Source organism: Bombus affinis, chromosome 6, assembly GCF_024516045.1.
Source record: "Bombus affinis isolate iyBomAffi1 chromosome 6, iyBomAffi1.2, whole genome shotgun sequence".
Lineage (NCBI taxonomy): Eukaryota > Metazoa > Arthropoda > Insecta > Hymenoptera > Apidae > Bombus > Bombus affinis.
This window is the reverse complement of record NC_066349.1, coordinates 7,595,572-7,619,953: the sequence shown is the minus strand read 5'-3', so window position 1 is coordinate 7,619,953 and position 24,382 is coordinate 7,595,572. Positions and strand designations below refer to the sequence as shown.

The 24,382-nt window shown below is 40.9% G+C and overlaps 2 protein-coding genes across 3 annotated transcripts in view; one reads left to right on the top strand and one right to left on the bottom strand.

Annotated features, from left to right (window-relative positions):
• Positions 1-18,091, bottom strand: part of LOC126917951 (transcription factor Sox-19b-like) — a 131,927-nt gene extending 113,836 nt beyond the window's left edge. For both annotated transcript variants that reach the window (XM_050725435.1, XM_050725434.1), the window contains exon 1: positions 17,352-18,091. The gene's annotated coding sequence lies outside the window, so the exon portion shown is untranslated. The remainder of the gene's footprint in view (positions 1-17,351) is intronic.
• The window catches only part of LOC126917944 (A-kinase anchor protein 17A), a 201,638-nt gene that overhangs the window by 107,916 nt on the left and 69,340 nt on the right, over positions 1-24,382 (top strand). The gene's annotated exons all lie outside the window — the stretch shown is intronic.

The window sequence follows — 24,382 nt, the reverse complement described above, 5'->3', positions numbered from 1 at the left end:
CGGCGTGCATCCCTTTCGTGATGGTTCTCCTGTCCTGTACACACCGAAGGAGAGAGGGCCGAAGCCGATAATGCCATACAATGACTGCCGTCTAACCACCCCTCTGTCCGTTGGTGTGCCGCCGCGACGGCTGCAGCGTTCATAAACGGAAAAAAGTCGCGGCCGCTATACGTGAATGCTGCTAACCGTGCACGGCTGAAAAGCCACGTATCTTATCGTCGTCAATCCGCGCACGAAGGCATTCAGCGTCGACTATTCTATCGGGTTGCAGCAGGGAGGAGGAAGGGAAAAAAGCGGCGGACAATCCGACACGACGGCTGGATACGTGCGGACAAACCGGGGTAATTAAATGTACCACGATATTCCCGGATTCTCTGTTCGTTCCATGAATACCAGCTGGAAAGAGGAAAGCGTGCGAAGAAGGGAGAAGAGACACTGGATCAAAATTTGCCGATGATTTTTCTGAAAATACTTGGCTGATTGTATGGCACGATCGGGTTCTCGAATTATCGCGGTTTCGCGAATCTCGCGCGTATATTGTTCGATTCTGGGTCGGAGGGGACAGCGATGCGACATCCGTCCGTTTGACTCGGTCGAAAGCGACCGAAGGGTGCTGATTGACGGATTTCGTTACGTCGACGTAGAATTTCAATGGTTCGTAATCAAAAACAGAAAGAACGCTGGAGAAATGTGCATGCTCGGTAAGTTTGCATCGAAGTGATGTAAATTATCAAGAGACAGACAGCAAGGGAACCAAAACTGGGAACAGGTTCAAGCCCCGGTTCAGTCATTGGTCCATGGACGACCCCACAGCGATTTCAGGGAACAATCGACGCGTACACGAGCGGAAGCCACGAGCCTGGGCTTAGGTCGCGATAAATTCGAAACTGAAACTATCGACAGGAATAACGAGGAGTAGGACGAACGCTCTCGTTTCTTTTGTCGGGTGAAACGAGGCAGCCTCTCTGGCCGAGAGGTACGCGAGGTACAGAAAGAGGGGGTGAGCGTAGCCGACTCCCGGTGTACACCGTTGAAAGAAGCGAACGCTGGTTCTTGGACGTTGTTTTGGACGTTCTCCAACATGCTGATATAGGCCTCGGCCGCCCCTTCGCCGCGCGTCCGGCGCACGTGGATGACGATGCCGGAGATTCGAAACGAGCCGGTGGCCGGCCAGTGAGAGGAAGAGGGTGGAAGAGTCGGAACAGGGTGGTGGCATTACAAAAGCTTGGAGGCCTTCGATCGACCAGTCATCTAGGCAACAATACAGCTGACAATGGGCAGCGGGCCAGCAGTGTTTCATTAAAACATGCATTGAATTCGAGAGAGCCGACGAATTGGCTGAAACCGAGAGAGCCGGACCGGACCGAAACCCATCCCAAACTACTCCGCGGCCGCTTCTGGACCAGGGGTGGTATCAGGTTCGGTTAGAGTACGAACGACGGTCATGTCTGATTGAAATGTCGAAAAGTCCATTTCTCCTCTTCCTCCAAGCCCTCCCTCGGCCCTCCTCCCTCTTCTCCCGTTTGTTCCCCTCCTGTTGTTGTTGTTGCTGTTGTTGTTTCGTTGGTAAGAGAGAAAAGACCGCCGGTAGGACAGTGGAGAGATCGAGATTCGAGAGAGGAGAGGCCAGAGGCTTGTCCGGGTTAAATTGGAATTGTCATGTGAGGGAGAGCGAGGCGAATCAAAAGAAAAACAACTTGTATAGGATTGAGTTTAATTGTGACCCATCCATCCTATAGAGCCCGGCCTCCGATCCCGCTTTCGTCCCCTCGCCTCTTTTTCGTCCCCTGTCTCCGCCTCTCGTACAACCACGACCCCTTCTAGGTGGTATTCGCCACCGTCATCGTCGCAAACCAGAGTTGGCGGAAGCTCGAACGAAACGGACTCGGAACCGGAGTCGACTGTGGCCCGGAGAGCAAAAGGAAGAAAGAACAGAATAGGCTTGGTGGAGGATAGAGTTCGGGTAGGGTGGAATGGAAGCAATGGAGGTCCTATCGAACTGCTCCCGATAAACTGGTAATTAGAAAACCGTTGTCTCGTGTTTGCAAGGAGTACGGTCATTCAGTCTCTTTTCGGACGTTTAACGCGGTCGTGGGTGGTCATCTTGTACCTTTGAAAAAGAATGTTTTACGTTTCAACGTTGGAAAAGTTTCCTCTTTGTGTCGCGTCCATTTTTTAACGTTACGTGTTTCCGAAACGTTCAAGTACAATCGATCGTCACGCAGATATACCTCTCTAACTATAAGATTACAACATTTTTAAGAAGAGAGTCGCGCAGGTAAGTTTATGCAACGTAAGAATGACTTCGCCTCGCCGATTAAATTATCGTCGCGATGCAACATCTAAAAATTACGATCGGCTATGGTTGGACAAAGGATTTACACCAAGATTCACGAGTCACCACTACGATGTCCAAGAATCACGGTTGTCGCCAGTTTCTAAGCGCTGCATTGTAAAAATTGTTTTCTGAAATTCCCGTGAGGTTTATCGATAGAATCGATATTCTCGACTGTTAACGTACGACGTACTCGCATTGCCCCGTCTTTTTCTCTTTAAATGAAGTTCTTTGTTGGTCCTGTCCACAAAGACAGCCCTCAAGACAGTTCGACAATGAGCTCTCCCTGGACACAGTAACGCCTCCCTTACCTCTTCCATCGGCTCGGCTCCTCTTACGCTCTTCCACGTACGCTCCATCTCGTAGCGTCTCTTTCTCCCTGTTCTCCTCTCTATTTTCGACATAACGTACCACCACTTATCCGTCTCTATCGTTCTCGCGTACAATCGGTCCTCTCCACTCCCGGCGCAATTTTGTTCTCAATTTTGTTCTACGTCGTCTTCGGCCCCGACAATCGGCAATAAGCCGCCAACTGAGATCCAATTTAAACCGTTAATTACCACAGAGACTGCCTCCACCCATCTATTCCACCCGCTTGTGTCCGACCACCCATCCGTCCTCACCCTGGTACATTCTCTCCCTTTTCGTTACTATCTCTACCACCCCCTCTGCTGTATCCTAGGCCCTCATTCTCCGTCCACTGTATTTTTCCAATTTAAAATCCTATCTCTTAATTTCCTACGTGTCACCGCTACGTCTGGGGATTTTTATGGAAACGATGATATCTGTCCTCTTTTCACTGTTCCTATGCGAGAGCAGCGCACGATATCGCTGCGCCAGTCTGCCGATTCTATCGATGACTCTCGCATTTTTCTCCTGTTTCTCTCTTGCTCAACGGGCGATCACAATCCGGCTGCCTGTGCCAGCAGCCGCGGGAAATTGCGCGGTACAGTCATTCGATCCGCACAGCCTGAAATCGACATCCCCGACGCTCGTCATTATGCCCCCGGTACAAATGTACCTTCCCTCTATTCGCACTGCTTTTCGTTCTAACCAAGTGCTATTTAATTTCGCTTTGCTCGAATCCGCCTTAGCTTAGTCGAATTGTCCTGATTTATCGTGAGGTGTGTCCTCGCAAATGGTTCATTTACAAACGAACACGTTTGTAACGCGAGAATCGAAGAACACCGTGAACGTTAAGTAGACGAACAGTTATCAGACATCTTACCGACAACGACAAATACATTTTCTTCGTCCATGATCCTTGCTTCATCGATTTGAGGATCATCGTGTACGTAAGAGTCTTGCCGTAGATGCTCGAGAACAATGTTTCACGCACATATTCGCGAACAATATGCAAACAAATAACAAACGAACGACAGTTCATAGTGGTATCCCATAAAATGTTTGCGAATATTTTGCGAGCACTATTCACGAACAATGTTTCTGAACACGTGAACGTACCTGTTCTTACGCGTCTTCCTTCGAAATCTATTTCCTTTCCTCAGGAGACTCGCTACGTGAATGAATGGTTTGTCGAAAACCGAATGGTTTGTCAAAATGTTTTCACCCTTCGAATAGGAAAAACGAGGGAAACGTTCTGAAGTAAAAATGTTGGCAAATAGTTTTCGGTGCAAGGTACAAGTATATGTATATATGATTCTATAGGAAAAATAAGAGACACAGGGGTAGAGGAGAATATGATCGGGAATCGCGGGTGGCCAGTACTCCCTACGGAATCAGCATCGGCAAGCAGTACCAACGTTGGCCAGTGCTACCACCATTACCAGCACGAACGAGCCAGCCCTCGGTCTCCGCCCGGTAATATCCACACCAGCAACAATCATGGATTAATGCCATTGTTCGCGTGTATCTACTCGAAATGTACGGGCGCGCAAGTCTATGGGTATATACGCTCGTGATGCATCGACAATGGGAGTGGGTCTGTTCGGCGACCCAACGAGGTATTACCGACCGAACAAGCATGCAGTTTGTCCCCCATTGTCGCCTCTCGATACAGTGGGAATAACGCCCACCCGCTGTATTTACAGTATTCGGCACGGTTTCGTCCGGTTGCTGTTTGCCGTCGGCCCGTCTTATTCGACATTATATCCGATTTGAAGGATACCCATTGTCCCGCTGTTGTACGCCACCATGATTGGTAACGCGATCCCTAGACAAGGAAAAAAAATTCAGGAACATGAGTCCCGAATTGTTACGATTTTTCTGAGAGATAGAGTGATGGTTGGTTTTGGGGATGCTGAGAGAAATGTGTTTGCTCGAGAGGATCACCTGCTATGAGTGTGGGAGGTGCTCGTAAAAAAGACATTCTGCTGAATTTTTATAGAAGATTGATTAACACGGAAGAAAGAGAATTAGCGTTAACTACAAAAGATGAAATAGAAGTTGTTTGGAAATAATTAAAATCTTTCATTTCCTTGGACTTTCATAAAAAATTAATTAAAACAGAAAGAAAATAAATAACAGAAATATTGCATCTAGTGATTAATCCATATCTTAAATAACGAAAAGCGTATCAAAATATCAAGTAAGTGTCGTTTAGAATGCCAGATAATAAAAGTTCTGTTTTTGTGCACTTTTACAGGAAACTGATTGACGCAGAACGAAAAGAATTAGTAGTAATATATAATATAATTAATCCTCTAACAAATGATGTTTAACTAAAGACATACGTAGATGTTATAATTAATTACATAAGATATTCATATATTTTGTATATATTTTTCTACTAAATAAAAATTGCTTACATCTGTATATAAAAGATGGTTACAATTTCGAGAGTACGACAGCAAGAAGATTAACACAATGGAAAAATGTATTTAATGGCAAGAGAAAAATTTAGTTTTGAGGATTAATGGAGAAGTTCTGAAACGAAACAGGAAATCGCCGACGGTAACTGCGGTTCACGAGCGCCTCGTGTCGAAGGGATAGAACGAGAGGAGAAAACACGAGGATGATCGCGTGCAGTAGGCAGAGCGCGGATTTGGCGCGGACTGAAGCGCATCTGCCTGTAATCCGTAGTGAGACCGCTCGTTGTTTCGCTGATCCCTGCATTGTGACGTCGCTTGTATACTTCATTGTTCCGCATTCGGCGTCCATTATCCGCAGATTGTGTACACCTACTAACACCGAAGTCCTGCGCCATTGCGTTGAGCCACGCATCTACGCGCGTATACACCAGTTTCCTATCTGGCTCCGTATCACTCATTTTCTCTTTTCCTCCTGCTGTATTTTCTATTTGTTTCTGTTTAATTTTTTCCTCCGCGGGAAATTTCTGTCTGTTTCAGATTCTTTTTAGAAGATTTCAGATCTACTTTTTTATCTTCTATATTTTATTTCTTAGTGAAAAATATTGCAGTTTAACAAACGTTGAGAGAATTTGAAAGAAAGTAGTTGAAATGGAAATGAATAAAATAAATGACGAAAGAAATATACCATAAATCATATAAGAGAAGTATACCGAAGCGATCATCAGGATAGCTACAGCGTCTCATCAGTTCTTTTTTCATTTTAATTTCTCGAAATTTATATTCCCAGTCTAAACAACAATTTAAAAATGACCATGCACTTTTAACATTTCCACGATGATATACTTGAGGCACATGGGTGAGCGCAAACAAAAAATCATTCCTCGATACAACAATAAAAAGATTCTTGAGCTGCTCGGCTCCTTTTAACTCCAACAAACAAAGGTTTAATCTATCGGGCGATCTATTCATTTGGTTCGCCTGCCCGTTCTGTCTCTTTCATTTATCCTGCTGCATCCACGCTCGTGGGATTAGCCAGAGGTGTTCCCGATCCTAAACGAACGACTCGTCTCGAACTGAGTGGATCAGCCAGGACTGTTTAGTGGCTCCTAATCGTTCCGAATTGTGCACAATGGTACGGATGCACCGTGCGACACATGCCCCCCTTTGTAAACTCACGACAACGCACCCCCTGCGATTTCCCGCTGATTCCTAACGACGGGATAAGACAGCGCGATTCAATCGACTGGAAATCCAACAGGAGGGGTCCAGCGAACGATGGTTTTTTCCTCGACAGCGATACAATGCCCTGTTCAACGAGCTGGAGTGCGATCGGTTTCTAATTATTCTGAACATGTTGAACATGTGTAAGATTCAACACAATGAATACACGTTGTCTTGATACGTATCTGTGTTCCAACAACGGCAGGATATTTGAAGTAATTTTAGGACCAGGTAGGAAGGTTACTTTGGAATATTTAATTCAGAAAAATTATTAGTAATAATAGTAGTATTTGTGCGTGGAATTGACGTGTGTTAAATCGAATGCAACCAGCATTCGATGAAAAAGTGAAAAGGCTTACGTAAGAACATCTAATTTTAAGACACTTGTGTGAAGACAAACTGAGTAAAGAAATCTTATGTTGTTCAGATAAAAATGAAATACACGGAGAAATTTTAAATTCAAGTGGGAGAATTGCAATGCAATACGATATATAATTTAAAAAAAATACCATTTAAAAAGAATTAACATATGTAAAAATGAACCCAGTGGGGCTGGTAACTGATAGAGAATTATTTAAATCGCGTTAAATTTTCATTTAACAAATCGAATTATGCAAAGCTTTTATCAAAGATCTAAAAATATCATAAACCACTCGCGCTCACCGTGAAATCTAAATGAAACTAAATTAAACTAAAAATTTCATTGCAGATATTGAAAGAGGAATTTGCACTAGTCAGGCGTCCACGTTGAATCTCATAGGTCTCTCTCTGAAAGAACAAATTGTCATTACGAACAATACGTCATATTCTAGATACATAATTTCCTCGCAGAGACTCTCAGTTTCCACTCCTTAGTAGAAATATCTCTCAAACAACGTAGAGGCGAAAGTCATCGAGCCGGAGCGGCGAGGCAAATCACCTCGTGGCAAACATAGTATCGAACCTATCCAATTCCAAAAGAATTCAGCTCGGTGTCGTGCGTGGCCGCACAAAGACGGTCGCGCGCACCGACACGAGCACACACGCGTCCGCATCGCCGGTGTATGGAAGGGCAACCTTGCCCTGTCTGTGCATAAACAAAATGGCCCATAAAACCTGGAGGCGCTAATCCGCGCAGAATGCCGCCGCGAGGATATTGTCAAACCCTCCTGTGGACCCGTTCACTCCGCAGGAAGACCAGCTGATTCATGCGGCCATATTTCACGTCTTTATGCATTCGCGAATATTTCAGGCCTCTCCGCGCCGGCCAGCAGGAGAGACAAAGAAAATAAAACATCGAAGAAAGAGAGGAAGCTGGACGAGGGCGACCAGAAGATGGGAAAAAGGGTGGGGATTAGTTGCCGCACGTCCGCGCGAAATTTCATATTAAGGGTCTATTGATCCGCCTATGGCGAAGAAGACGTTCGTGGTTTACGTCCTAAACCGCGATTCCCTGTCTCGTTTCCCCTTTTCTTTTTTGCCAACGCGATCGTTCCAAGTTCTTAGGATCAGTCCGTTTCAATTTCGGTGGACGCGCTCGCCCACTGTGATTTCTATCGTTCAGTGGTTTCTGGTGGAATTGGAAAAATGTAAACAGCATCTGAAGACGATGAATTTTCGTAGACGATCGATACATACGATAGATTTTACGGTTTTGTCAAGTTGCGAGAACTTTAGAATTTTTAAGCCAGGTATAATGTAAACAGTTGATGAAATGTATAAATTAATGATGAGCTAATCAAACGAAATATATATTTATCATGGTCTTACAGTATTTATTGTTTTCAACTATTATTGCTCGAATTAGAAAAAATCATTTAATATCTGATTTGTATGTTAGAGAGTAGTAAATAGTCCGGGGGTAAATTATTTATTTTTATTTATTTGTTATTATTTAATTATTATTTCCCTAGAAATTTGTCTTAAATTTTGTTGAAGAATTGTACTACGTTTTATGTACAACTATTAAATCGTTTCTAAAGGATGTATTTCAGGTTAAAGAAATTATAAAGGAAAATCGCAATAGCAGTAGCTTCTCTGACAATAGAATAGACCGGATTGGTTTGTTAAAATAAATGAACGTGTAAAGGAAAATAAAGATGGCAATAAACTTAAATACGTTTTCACACAGATATAATTTGGTTTTAGCATGGTCAATGAGGCGACAGCCGATTCAATCGCGGAGAATCGACGAGCTTACTCTTTTCGCTACCCGAAAAATGTCCTTTAGTGGCCACAAGAAGGGAAATGTCATTCGTTCTAATGTAATTCACACCAACGTGTAAAATTCGTCACATACCGACGGCGAAGCGACACCGAGTTGAGAATCTGGTGTGTCCGACTACCAAACATCGAATCCCCTCCATGAAAAACCGGATAGATAGAAAAATTCGAAGAATTTCGTCCTCTCTTTAGTTACGATACGCTCTTCAATACTACGCTACCGAATAAAAATTAATACATCGTACGCTGAGTCCCTAGAAGCAGTTTTACTGGTTCATCTTAAACAGCTACCATAAGGAAATAGGAAAAGAAGCTTAACTTCTTCTTAGATTCCTTAGTAGTTTTCTTCTTTCGAAACGATCATCGACGATCGACAGTGTTTGTCACCAAAACCAACGGAAGGTGCCAGGAATCAATAAACACACGCAATATACGCGAGTTCCTCTCTCAACACTGAAGGAACACTCGCTAGGTACACACAGGCCTAGTTAGCTAGGATAGGTTTACAAAGCACTAACCATTGGAAGAGCCTCTACACTTGCAACCTATGCAAACAAGTGGCGTATTCTGTGCTATTGGACCAGCCACACCGTGATGTTTGTAAATGATAATGACTATTAGAACGTCTTGACCGGCAGCGTAGAAGGTTTCTTTTTGCCGCGATGATTCTTCCACTTAGCGATCGGCGGATGCGAAGAGCTCCTGTCTTGTGTTTGCTCGAAGACAAAGAGGACGCCTTCGAGTTTTGGCGCTCGTACAGAAAGGGTCTATGCTTGATTGACTTCGAATTTTTATTAATCAATGAGTAGAATTATTTGATATGAAGAATTATTTAACAATCGAACCTAAAACAGCAGGTTATTGTCCATCTTGAATTTTTATTCCTAAATTTGCCCAATTACGTAAATATATTATACGCATAATTATGGTTAGTACAATTTTAAGCATTCATTTAATTTAGTGCACGAGCTCTAAATATAGTGTTCATAAAATTCAGAACAATGAAAACAGTTAGACTTCAACACGAATTTAAGTTTCTAACGATCCTAATCTAAGAAACAAACTGTATAATTTTGAAACTTTCAACTCGATTCGAACGAAACATAGACACAGAATTAACAAGCATCGTTCGATCAATCATAACTTGTACTGTGTACTACTATGTACTTGTAACTATGTACCTACTTTTCGTCGAAGACACCGATCGATAGAGAAACTCGCAACAATGTTTCCCGTAATTACACGGTGGATGATAAGGTCGCTGTTACGAAAGATGAGTGATCGTCTATTAGCGAGCGATATAAAGCGGCTCGATTCACGCGAAAAGTTTACCAGGCCGGTTTGTTAAAGACTTAATGAGGCTTGTGTCTCTGACAAAGAGTACGCCACAGAAATCAGTCACGCATTGTCCGTTAATACTTTACGAGGCAACCGAGCGTGGGCCAGACTGACAGTCATGGCTGTTCAAAACGACAGCTAAGAAGATTGCTTATCCATTCCCGGTTGCGTCCTCATCGGCTTGGCTTTATCGCTTTGGCAAACGGCTGGCTTGGAATTACACAGGTTCCATTAGGTTTTGCGGACCGTTCGTTTCGTCATTCGAGTAAGGATGTAATATCTCGTTGCCCGATGATAAGCGCCGTGCAACCAGGTCCCGGGAGTAAAGTATCGATCGTTACCATAGAATAAGTTATTTTATTTGTTATAAATCGATTTGCATTCGAGGTACAGTATGATTCACGCAAGCATGCATTCGGTTGACGGGCTTAAGGAATAAAACACAATAGCATCGGTATAAGTATTATGTCAATATTAAAATGGTCCATAGATATCTTCGCGATACAAGTAATTCCGTTTGTTCGTTAGATTTTAGTCTGTGTTTATTGAAAAATATGTATGTACATATTTGTCGATGAATAAGTAGAAATATAATATTGTGCTATCTCTTAGGCTATTTATGATAGTGGTTTTATAAATACAAATTAAAGAAAAATTTTTCCACATACTGTTATACAGAAACGAATGTTTAGATGTTCTTTTTGCGATGTTATCTATTTATCTATAGTACATATTTTAAAACTTTAAATTCTTAGAATTTAGATTAAATAGTAAAATTCTCAGAAAACTATATGGTTACTATCATATATGGTATTCTATTTAATTAGTATATATAGAATTAAAACGTTGTATTGTGAATCGCGGATACCAAAGTTAATATTTCTTTTTTAGAGAGAGAGAGAGAGAGAGAGAGAGAGAGAGAGAGAGAGAGAGAGAGAGTGAGTGACTTTGGTATTAATGACATTAAGTATGTTTCAACTGAATGGCAGAAATGTTTATGAGATTGAGTTTGTATCCAAGAGTATTTAGATTTATAAATCTCGTAGCACACGAAGGTCCAAAGTCATAAACAGCTACACACCGTACATATGTCATACGGGCCGTTATACTCGGATAATACCCTGGAACGTTTGTTTCCGTAATCTGCCGACGATACGCCTCGTGATTTCCCTCTGAAGTCACTCTATTTCCCCGGTACAATGGCCAACTATGCTTTTCTTAATATAGTCGAACAAATTAATCTCACGGATTGTTGTCGAAATTTAATACTATGTTACCACATAATACGCGTGGCGAATTCGATTGCGAATAAAAGCAAACATGCTAGCAGCGTATCATTCAACAAGTCAACCACTGTCAAGGCGAGCAGAGTAAAATCAACTTGCTCACGGTAAAACGTTTAATGTTTTGTTTTCATATAAGAAAAGATTATTTGTTTCTTGAACTTCATGAATATTATATAACGTTAGACAAGTACAAGAATTTTTAAATAAAACTATAATAATTTCTTGCATCTCATTCCAAAATTTTTCATTAGTTTTCGTTTCCATAATCGATCGCTTAATCCGTATATTGATAATCGAGATTTTATGGTACACAAATTCTTAGCTACATCGCATGCATTTCATCCTTCCAATATCTCATTCGTTAGAACAGAACATGAATCCGTTGTAACCATAGCCTTAGACAGTTCCATTCCAAAAGGTTTAAAATAATACAATTGCTTTTCTTAAGAAAAATTTTTACGATCCTCAAATTGACAAAAGATTAAATCGATGTAAATCGAAAGTGAAAATTTTATTGGTTAACGTTGATTATCAAGCACTTATCCCGTTAACATTATGTCGTCTCGTTCCTGGTAGAAAGTACAAACTGCTTTCGAAGAAACGGTAGCAGAGGATAACATTTGTCGTCTGTCAGGAAACTTTGTGGTGCCGGTTTTAATAAAAAAATACACACCATCTGTGCCAACAGCTTTTCCATAGAATGTGCGTGTGCGTGCGCAAACAATGCCAGTCAAACTGGTGAACGCCTAGGCAAACAAATACAGGCAGATACCTACATTTACACTTAGCCCCATGTCAATAAAACAGTTCGAAAGAATTTTGATGATCCGTAACAATCCCATCTTTAACTATCAATTGAAAGTTGAATTTTTTTACCTTTTCTTCTCTTTTATTTTTTGACATAAACGATGAAACGATGGATTATGTATGCATCTTAAACATTATTAAGAGAAGTATGAAGAAACAGAATAAAAATAAACAATACCTACACTTTGTGATAGAATAATAGCAATTTGTTACAGTTCTTTATGGGACGAAGAAAATAATACGTATATAGAAATATTTTTAATAAAAATAATAACACAAAATATTTTTATTGAAATAACGAAAGGATAAGACAGCTAATACAGCATTGTACCCATTTCGATAATCATTTCAATGGCATATGTATTTTCTCTTATGAATCCTAATCTTCACCGTTTATTTTATTTCTCTCATCACAATTATTATATTATTATATTATTCGGAGCAATATAATATCCAATTAATTCGAAACAAATAACATACGAAGGACACTACAATAAGACATACATTCCGAGAGTATAGATTAATTGTTGCAAGTATTAATAGCATTGTTTTACAAATATTGGGCATTATACATATTGGTATCAACGCTACTCGATATAATGAAAACGTCAAATATCCTGACAATGACGGAAATACCGATGATGAAAAAACCGTAGATAATGGCATACGATAATTATTGCAACATGTGGTCCTGTGATTATCTCTATTATTGTATCAAAAGTGTAGAATGCGGGACTGAATACGAATATATCTTCCTTTTCGAAACGTCGATCTATTAATACGTAACAATTGAACAGGAAAATTGAGAATCATTCTCGTTGATTTATCGCAAACTACATTTATCGTAACATAACTCTTACTGAAACCATAAAAAATGAGGAAAAAGAAAACTGAAGTTGGGAACAGCACTAACGGACATAAAATAAATATTAACGCGAGGAGCGAACGTCGGGAAATCGTCGTCAGAATCAGCTAATTAAATTAATTCGCGCGTCAAAGCCAATTCGGGAGAGGGTAGAAAGCAGCGATTTTCCGAGCCGACGCGCGACCGCCATATTAGCCGAACGATATCGTTCATTATTTCACGTTAGCTTTTGCCATTTTTTGTCGTTCTCTTTTCATCTCTCTCTCTCTCTCTCTCTCTCTCTCTCTCTCTCTCTCTCTCTATTTTCCTTGTTTTCTCTCTTTCCTTCTCTTCTCAGTCGTTTTTTCCTCGTCGCCCTTTCTCGCCTCCCTCCGCTTTGAAACCACGGATCAAACGTCGACTTTGTCGCAGAAAGTCGTACCCACGGCGCGAAATAAAACGTGGAAGCCGCCATTGCGGCAGACGAACCTGGCGTGTACAATCCGCAGATAATTACGACGTCCAATTAGCATTAATTACTGACCTCTTTCTAATTAGTGGCACCGGTTGAAATATTGCCGATATCATTCCCTCGACGTGATTCGAGTGGTCCTTTCATGCTCGGAAGCCTCTGATAGTTGATTATCTGTTACCCTATCTGATACTTTAAAGCATCCGATTACCTTTTCCTACTCTCTTTTTCCCTCAAATTACGCAACCGCATGCGTGCATACATGATTTTGTTTTTTTAATTTTTTTTTCCCCCATTCCCCTTCACGATTTATCTCATACGATTTAGTTTCGTTCGATCGCGAGCAAGGGCGTTAATAATTTGACTCCAGCCAAGGAGTCCTTATTGTACAGGAAGCAGACACGTTTGATCGGTTACCACCGGGATGCTGAATAATTCGTTGATTAAAATCCACGATACGTCAGAGTTCAGGGCAGTAAGGGAGGGGTAATTACGAGAAATAAAGTCTCCGTTGTATAGCGCCACGATGGTGGCCACAGTTGGAAAAGAGACGAGGGGTTGGGCGGTTGGGAGAAATTCGCGTTTTAATGATTCCTCTTTGATAAATTTATTTCTTGTAATTATGAGAAGCAAGATCTTTGCAATGAAAGCACCGTCTTCCTCGTTAATTACGACCTACGCTGTGACTTTTATCTTCTAATATTTTTATCGATGGCTTGTTCTAACTTCTTCTGATAAAATAGTTAATGAGTTTTAAATATCTGCATATAATTTTTTAAATATAACGTATGAAACTCGCAGATTTGTTATCTATCTGTTCGATCTTCCTTTCTCTACTCTTTACTTTTTTTAACGCCTACAGAATTTTTTTTATATATGTACAAAAAATCGAACGCAAGACATTGTCAGCGCTATAAATTCTCTGGAACTTTCTTACAATGACACAGGTTTCTAGAAACGACACCCTTTGACAAATGACCATTTCAGCCATTGTAATGTCAAGAGCTAAGAACAATTTAGTGACAGACAAGTCTTTATTTCCGACCCTGGACAATGTTCAACGATTCTTATCGTTTCCTTAAACTTATTGACAAACTAGGAAAAAGGGAGAGTACTGGCATTGTTTGTTCTCATATAACTTTACTAACTCGAGGATTATATGACTATGGATTGCCCGATCGTATAACAATTCTTCGAGTAATGAGATTATTCGCAGTTAACAGTTACATGGCAATGTAAACATCGGGGAAACACTGTTGGCCGTTTTAGTGTTTCTGCTTCACGCTTTTCTACCTGTTCCCCAATATTGTGAAGTACCTACATATAACAGGGAACTCAAAGAACGATTTTTCCGATGTGTATCGATTCTCATTCGATACAGTTGCTGTAATTCACTTGATAATGAATATTTTTTTATTAGCTCATTACACCTACAGAATCTAATGAGAATTAATCGTAGAAGAAAACCAACTTTGTCATGACAATCAAGGCTATCGTTTCAGCTATGTAGGAGATTTTTTTATGCTGTTAGGTATAAGCAATGCTTAAATTTACCTTCCATTCCCTGTTTAATACCTTCCATTTTGTTTCATTAGGCCTGAATATGTTCCTTGTAACTAAAAATGATGTAAGTTAATGATATTCTTATTCAAATAGAATTTCTTTTTTTGTTTTCATGTTAAAGAAAAAGTTAGCTGAAATGTTATCAATATAATAATAAAAGCGGACAATTTTATGAGAATTCGTGCCATTCTTTCTTCGCTAGCTAATCCGAGGGGAGAATAGCACAAACTAATCCGATCATTTCAGGAGAAATGGCCAATAAACCGCACGCGCTTGTAATAAGCCAAACAGCCGTAAATGGACATTATATTAAAGGCCGCATCGCTGCAAATCATAATCTTAACTGTACTTTATGGACGATTAGTTGACTTTTCCCTTGATCTTAGATAAATACTTTTGGTAATTTAGTCGAAACAAATAAGAATCGTTATCGATGGATACATTTCATCAAGAATGACGTAAATATAAACGAAATTTCTTTCGTTGGATATCTTCTATATTTCCATTAAATCTAAGATAGACCATTCTCCATTTACTTATTCGAACCATCACCATAGAACAGCAAACTTTCTCACATCCGCGATACCGTAAACTCAACGACGACTCGGAACACGCGTTAATTATTCATACGGGACGGGACAACGAACAATATCCATCCGATCCGGCAACAAATAAAGACGCGAACCGAGACGTGGCTCGAGCATCCTAATGATCGCGCCGGGAGAAACAACGTCGTCGAGTAATCCTAATAAGTAACGCCGTAACAGAGTTATTATTCATCCGGCCCGTTGTCTATTGACCCTCCAAAGTGTCTCTAATAAAATACCATTAACCGCATCATCAATCATCGCCGCACAATCGGAGACAAAACATACGCTTTTACGTTCTCCGCCTGTTTCCCTCCTTCTCTTTGCCTCTACCCTCTACCTCTCAACCCTGTATACTTCGCTCTTTCTCTCTCACTCTCATTCTAGTCGAAGCCATTCACCGTAACCACCATACCCATCGTCATCATACAGCGCCATTTATTCGCATTCAAACGAGCGAGGAGACACACTGTCATATACATTTTTTTGGCGGTTAGAGGGAGGGAAGGGGCACGGTAGAACGTACGCAAAGGGGGAAGAGAGGAGGGGGTACGGGCAGGGGGTAGACGGCAGTAAATCCGCGCACTGATTCGATTAATTTGTCCGACGTTGACAAGCAACTCATTGTTAGCCATCCCCACCAGCGGGGGTCAGGAATTTTCGCCAGAACAGAATGACGATTTTCGATAAATCATCGCTGGCCCTGGTCGACCGCGGACAATGCTATTGTAAATTGTGTAGGCTTATGGACAACTAGTCGCCAAATACACCGGCCGTTTTTCCCGCCGTTCGCCATCGCTTTTCCTCCCGGCCTAATACTTTTTTTTTCCCCGCCGGCTTTATTAATCGCCTATCGTGGCGCCATTAATAATCGCGTCGTCGCTCGACCACTTTCCCCGCTTCGAATTTTCGGAACGCCGTTTTCCTATATACAAACGTTGATTGGATTCTTTGTTTCGAGAATTTTTTTTAACGGTTGATCGACGTTAAACAATAATCTAAATTATATAATTTGGAATCGAGGGGAATTAGAGAGTATTTGGTTGTAGGTCGTGCACGTAAGGTATGGCGTTGGTTTTACACTTTGAGTATAATTACATCACACAATGGTAATTATCCTGACAAAAGAAACTCCCATTTTTGAGATTGTACATTGTTACAATGACGATACATACTTTGTAATACCTATTCTTACTACTCAATATGAGTATTTGAGCTACTAAATGTCTAAATACATGTCTAAATACAGTCAATAGAAATGAGAGTACGTAATGCTATTGGAAGTAACTCGAAAACTATGAATTCAATTGACTTTAATCCTGCATATTCTATCATTTCGTTATACATATATTAAATTGATGCATTCTCATATTATCGTGTCTAGAAACGATTTATCTAGGAAATCATTCAAATATTTTCAAATCATGCGGTGTTTATTTAGGTTATTTCGTTTCGCTTCAAAAACTATAAAGGGGAACAAAAAGATTGCATTGACTTCAATTTTCCGTATATGTCAAATTTAAAACGAATTGTTTTAATATTTTCAAGTGGTGCGCCATATTTGTACAACAGAGATTACTCCCCCCTTCCCTTCACCCCGAGCGAAAATGTCAGCATACTGCATCGATTTCAATCTTTCATATGCCTCGAATTTACAACGAATTATTCTATTACATTCACGTATTAACTTAAGAAAAGAATACTCGTTCAAAAGTCGTTCGTGCTCTGTCGTTTCGAAAACCACAAAAGAGTTATAGTAAAGTTCGCGCCTTCTCACCAGGCGACATTATTATTGTGACGCATTTTGAACTAGCAGCTGCTAAATAAATGTAGGTTTGCGTAGCTTTGGTGGTTATGTTGCACGCAACAATGCCGCCGGGTGCGAAAGAATACACGTACGATTATATGCGTGTAATAGTACTTACCCGTACGTGTCCATTGCCCTCCCGCAATCTCGGAGGCGGAACGTTGATTTTAACCGCAATGGATAAATCGGTGCTGCGAGCATAGGGGTTCCCTCTTTATTCACTGGCGTCCCGTCGTTATTGTTCGAGAGAGAGAGAGAGAGAGGCTGCCGCCGTGAGAGCCACTTCTAATCATTATTGTCACCCGCACTCGTGTTAGAGAAGTAACACTCTTTCCGTGTTCGCTTTCACCAGACTAATGACTTTCGCGAATCGCTCTGATCGCTTGGCGGAAACAACGCCGCGATGCTTCTTCTTGTTAACGAATCGAACGAGAGTATCGAACGGGCGAATCGACCGTAGTGAAGTTGCTCGAGCGTCCATTCGCGCTCTCTCGAGCAAGTGTTTTCGTTTAGATTTTAGATTGTTGTTGCGTGCGTGATTAATTGTCCGGTTGTATGAACATTAAAACGTGTGAAGATCGTATGACAAAGAAGGCTTGTGGGTGCTGAATGACGGCTAGAGATTGCCTGGCTGTGACAGGTTAATGTTAATTTTGACTTATTATTCTATGGCGAACGACCCGCGTAGTTAACCTTTTGGTTGAAAATAAGCAGAGAAAACTTCGTATGATTCTCAACCATTACGCGTATAATATTTATAACGATAGAATATATATAAATATACATATACGTATAATATTTCACGAACTTTACACTGTAAAATGCACTGTAATGTTCACGTCTGAATCACTCGAGACAATAAGAAGGAATAGCGACGACCTCCAACGGCATAACACCACAATACAAAAACAATCACAACACAAGCGTCGTGATTGCATCAGTTTCGCGCTTATACCAATACTTTTTAGTTAATGTTATGTGATCGACACGTCATTGAATTTCGAAATAGTGTTTCTTTTTTAAATAAGACAGATTTGAGATTTTTATATTAGAATTACGTAATTATCAGAATTGAGGTTACATAAACCATACTGCTATATATACATCGATGTGTTATTCGACTTCTAATGGCGCTACGTGTAATGATTGTGAGGAGTTACAATATTCTGTATGAAAAGAAGATTTAAAAATCTCAACTTTGATAATTTTTTCTTTCATTCTTTGTATAATATATAATGTAATGAATAAGATCATATTATTTCATGTAAACGTATGCGTTATTTATTTATGTTTTTATGTACAGAAATGTTAAAACGCCACAAAAAGAAAAATCTGCGATTTACTAACAAGAAATTGTAGCAGGGAGAGTGTATTGCCTAAAAATGAACGTAAGTGTTACTAGATTATACTATCCTATTTTTAATATATAATATATAATATGTAATATGTAATGTGTATGCTCCCTTAAGGTGGTTAACACTAGTACTACCGATTTGTAATATATATCCAAAAATACTGTACATAATTAATTAGAATTAAACCAGTATAACGAAATTGAAAAAGTAAATGTAAACATATTTTCATTTCAATGAAATTAAACGTCAATATTATCAAGAATACTTGTATGTTTTTAGTAATTGCAAAAACACTAAATCCAATGACTGTAACTGATTTGATAACTGTAATGTTAAACATATAATTTTCGATTATTATTGAATATGAATCAAAGACGAAAAAACGAAAATAACTCGTACTAGCGACTCATTAACGAAAGTAAGTTGTGGCAACCTTACCTCCAAGCGCGGGTGTATTTAGTTTATATTCGGCAATCGTGATACAAAATAGCGAACCGCCGTGAAACCGGTTCGAAAACGTTTCCCCGCAATTCATGGGCTCCTTTTAGCGTTGGAAAAAAAGTTCGATGTACTGACAAAAGCGTGGTATCAACAGCGATGGAACACGGTGCCTCTCTATAGAGTATGACCCACTTGAGAGGAGAAAAAGGACCCCCTCGCGTTTTCATTCGTGGGGGCCAAAGGTCAATGCCTGCACGCACTCGACATCGCGAAACGTAAGAACGAGGCATAATGGCGTTCGAAAAAGAGGAAGGAATCAGAAAAGAAGGAGGAGGGTGAGGGGCGGTAGGAGTCGGGCGGGAGGGGGGGGGGTGAAAAGAGGAGCGAGAAAGAGGGCAAGAATCCACGGCCCACTCGAAAACCTCGGTCATATTATGCCAAAGCCCGGGCAGAATCTTGACTCGCGACGATATTTTTCAAGTGCCGAGAAACCAAGCTCTCCCGGCTCTCCCCTTCCTTCACTGAGCACCGATAATGCTGAAAGAAACATTTATGCGCGAACCCTCGAATGTTTTTCCAAAGCTTTATACGAGTAAAGGGCGATTCGGCACAGTGGTGTTCGTCGATGGTGCCGCTTTCACGAGCTGAACGTTCGTTTCCCATAATATGTCTCGCATTAATTGCATTCGACTATCGAATCTATATTGAATTTCATAACACACTCCTTGCGTATTTTCTGTATTTTTTCAAAATTATCACGTGATCGATAAAGAATCATGCTTTAAAACTTCTAAATAACAACTGTCTGATGATAAATATACATATCTTCCATTCATATCAAACAGAAAATGTTCCATCCGAACTCAAAGGTGATACAATTCACATTCTCTCTTACTATCATCCTCATCGTCGAACTCCTATACTGTACCCGCGACACATACGTGGATATGCGTAACCGGCGGCTTCAGTCGCGAGTTATTCATCTCAAAAAAAATGGGATTCTCAAAAGGGTCCCGGCGCACAGGCCATTAAAAGGTTTACATTCACGACCTCCTTTCTCTGCCTCCGCGGTCGAGGGTCAAGGGATGATGCGTTTCCCGAAAGAGCAAGAGCTGCGAGTGTCCACAGAGAGAGAGTGCCATTCCTCCGTTCTCCTCCCCCTTCTTCCTCTTTTTTCTCTCCGCAATCGTGCGACCCTCATTCACCCCCCGAAGCGTCTTCGTCTTCCTCGTGTGTCGGTCTCGTTCTGGCCGCTGGCTCGTTCGCATGCATCGCGGTACACACCACTGAAAATTATCATCCTGCGTTTGATTGTCGGGAGGAAACGCAGTAGGAATGGCGTGCATTCATCCGGCGCACTTGATGCGACCATTGCATCGCCCGACTTTCGTGCAGCAACCTCGCTGCGACATCCCGCGCTGAAAGGCCCTCCTTGATACGCGGCAGATATCCCGTAAATGGTCGTACGAGGGCCCTCGTGCAGGGAAAAGCGGATTGCCGGGCGAGGGACGAATGCCGGCGGATTCCCCTGCACTGGAAAGAAATTAGTGAGGAAGGAAAAAACATCGTTCTGTGCCGCGTAAACGTTCGCGAAATCTTGACGAAGCCGCTGCGATCAAGCGGGGGTACGTTTATTATGGTGGTCTCATTGTGTTACGACGGTATACAGCATGTCGAATATTATGTTTTTTAATTGTGCGTTCCTTCGAGGAGATCATTCGTTATTCGAAATGATGTTATATCGGTTATAATAATGGAAATTTCGTTTATTTTGGATACTTTCATATTATAGTTTCTTTTACAGTTACCGGAAATCGTATCAGAACAATCTTAAATGATTCGGAACAACAAACATTACGAAACGTAATTTTCTTCTTTTCAAATTTCACTATTTTTTTCGAGCTTTCCAGCTCGTCGGTATTTTTTTAAGTAAGGCTATCTATATATCTTTTACATGTACTTCTTTACTTTCTATAAAACTAAATATATTTTGAATTATTTTGGAGAAACAATTAGTTTGAAACATATTTTATCTGTAACTTTAAAATACATACATAGAATACGTTACGTCAAAAGTAAAATGTCCGAATACCTTTCCACGGTAGTATATACGTTTAAATATGTTCGCTTTTTCCCCTATTCTTCCGTAATGGTTTTCTTCTTAGTTGCTAGAAAGTTATAATAAGAAGTTTCTGTTGTTACCTTGAGGATTTCCTTGGTACAATGTTTGCATGTTACGAATGAGCGTGAAAATATCGAAACGATACAATAGTATTTTCGTTTCTATGGAGTAAAAGCACGAAAAAGTCTTTAATCGTTTGTTCCCGGGATTTTGTATGCACCATAAAAACTGGGGTGGAAACGTCTCGGTGAATTTCGACGATTGTTCCCGCGTCTCAGGCCTCTGAGTGTTACCCTTCTTCCGCGGATTTATGGCCGGGGTTCCGTTGGAACGTTGCCTCGATAAGAATGGCGTCTTGCATTGCATTGACACAAGCTGAATGCAATTTACCTGCGTTTATCCAAGCGATTTTTCGGATTGTGTTTTACGCGTTTTTCGCTGGTAGAAGCGGTTCTTCGAAGGAAGAAATCTGCCCCGATATTATTCTATGTTTGTCCCCTTCTGACTTTTCACTGAAGAAAACTTCTTGCCACGGAGCAAATTCGATTGTCGTTTCGAGTGACACGGCGCACGAAAATAATTGTCGTAGCTGGTGAACAGTGGCGAGGAAGAAGTTCAGCGGGCGAAATTCACGCGCGAATAAGGTGCTGGGCATTGTTCGAAATGGGAAAGGCTTGTTTTTCGTGGCGACCTCGGCCAAAAACTCGTTCAGCGAAAGACTTTCCGCGCGGTATTCGACGACTCCGTTGGAACGCGCCGCGAGACAATCGCGTCGATGGCAAAACGGTCTGCTGCTTGATAAATGTTCAACCCTTTATCAGGGTCGCCACAGAGGGCCACCTAAGTGGTTTTCTTAATTATTTAGTTCGGAAGTTCTTGTTCCTTCGGTGGGAGTTTTGTTCTGAATGGAAAGAAGGAGCTTTCGAAACTTTATTCGGAGAGACATCTGATGCGACACGCTCTTCACACTTTCGATGGCCAACTTTTTACTTTAAATCATTTGTGCCCTTCGCTATTCAGGAAGTCAGGTCAATTAATATCATCTTTTTTTTGCAAAAAATCTACCGACAAACATTGCAAATTCCTTCTGCTACGATTATCGAGTCGTCACACAATATTGCTCCGTTCTATCGCGCGCTGCGAAAGATTGAATACATCCATTAGCGGTGAAAAAGGGGTGGCGGAAAGAGCAAGCACGTGGCATCGTCTTTTTCAATCAGCCTCAGCTAGCATCAGAAAGGCTTCCGGTTTTCCCTACAAACGTTCTTGCTTTTCTATATAACCCGAACGGATTGCGTATCCACCTCGGTATCGTTTCAACTATATTTAATTAACTAATCATTCACGCGATACGAAGCCAGAATCAGTTCGATTCGTTACAATCTTTCTTTATATTTTTTAACTAAATTATATGAGTTATTGTGATAACTCGTGGCATATGTTGCCATCAGTGATTCTAGTGGATCCCAACGATGCTTCGAATACGATTTTACTGCTTTGCATTCGGACCAAATGTCCAGGAACATTATCGAGCGCTTTCAAGATGGATCGACAAGGTGGCACAAAGAACGACGCTTTAATAATGCAACCGAGTCAAGAGGAAACGAATTCTCCTCATTCCACCCCCTCTCGGTGAAGGAGCCTTTTCTTCGACGCTGTTCGATCCTCGAGGATGCCACTTTTTCATTTATGACAACGACGTCGAGCACCTCGGGTCCAGGCATTGCGAAAACAGTTAGGCGCATTATATTATCCGTAGGACAGAGTTCTCGATTCAAAGTGGACATTGTTTCAATTCGTTCGACGAAAACAATAGCATAGGAGTTGAGTGCTTGTACGTTGAAACACTTTTGCCTACCAGTCAGCACCGACAATGATCTCGTTAAAGAGGCCTGACCGGCCCACTTTGGAGCCGATAATGCTTTTCTTTTCAACCTCTTTTCACCCTACTCTCTCGATCGTTGACACCTTTGTTTCGCGGTGAGTAGAGTCTCCAGGCTGTGTCAGTTTCTTCTTTTGACTTTTTCGGCACCGAGTGGGTCTCGCAACGGATGTCGGTCGACGAGGGTTGAAGTTCCGCTGCAACTGTGACCTCTCGGGATTATTTCGCCGTAATTCTCGCTCTATTTGTTTTTCCTATATGGTCTGTGTATTTGTGTTTGCATTGTCATGATCGTGAAAAGTATTCAAATTTTGAGGAATATGATATAGATACGTACAGATGTACATAAGCAGTTTTTGTGTAATAGGAGAGAGATATGAGTCTGTCAAACGTCGTACTGATTAACTCGACATTTGTAAATTTTTTAATGTTATTTATCCAGGAGTATAATTAGGCCATACTATATTTATAGTGCTTCAAACTATAAGAAACTTTTAAAAAATGTTTAATAATCCTGCAGGAAAAGAAGTATAGGAGGAACATTTTTCATAATACATAATTAGTTGAATTTACTTCACTTGGTTTAGTTGAATTTTTTTCATTTCTCTATTTATGCGCTTGCCACTGTACGCCCTTTATATCAGAAGAGTTGAAATATAAAAAGCTGTTTTTAAAATTTAATTACAGTTTACTTCGCAAAAGGTGCCACTAGTCCCTTTCATACTCTCGCATTCATAATTTCTATAATAACTGTTTCACGTCATTAAGCATTCGAAAAAATTGAATTAACAATAATAACAATCCCTAAAATCAACGACGAAAGCCGTCATTCAAATTTCTCGTGGTGCGGAAAACACATTAACAGTATCGAATAAAAAGTTTGAAATGCGAGCTGTGACTAAAGGATGGTCAAGAAGTTTGGCCGCAAGCGGCAGGGAAAAAGGAATTCGCGCCCCGTTATCGATACGCGAGAACGCATAAGAGTATATATAATGTACACACAGGATCAACCCGGTGAGAAAAAGAAAAAAAAGGAGAGAGGAAAGTGCGCACCCTACTGAGGAAACGGGCCAACAGAGCCAGCGGGGTTTCTTAGGGTGAAAGAAGTAAAAAGATCCCCGTGCCAATACAATTGACCTCTAAACAGAGGGTAGTTATAGCGAAACGTAATGCCCATTGGGGCGGCACTGAAGACGAAAACCGACCGATTCTCCTTCTTCCTCTTTCCTACTTGTGTCCCATAAAAGCAAAGGGTGGCCGCCTTCGACCGAATCGGGGCGAAACTTTTCAATGCACCGACCGAACCAGCATAGAGAAAAAATTTTATATATATTATATATATATATGCA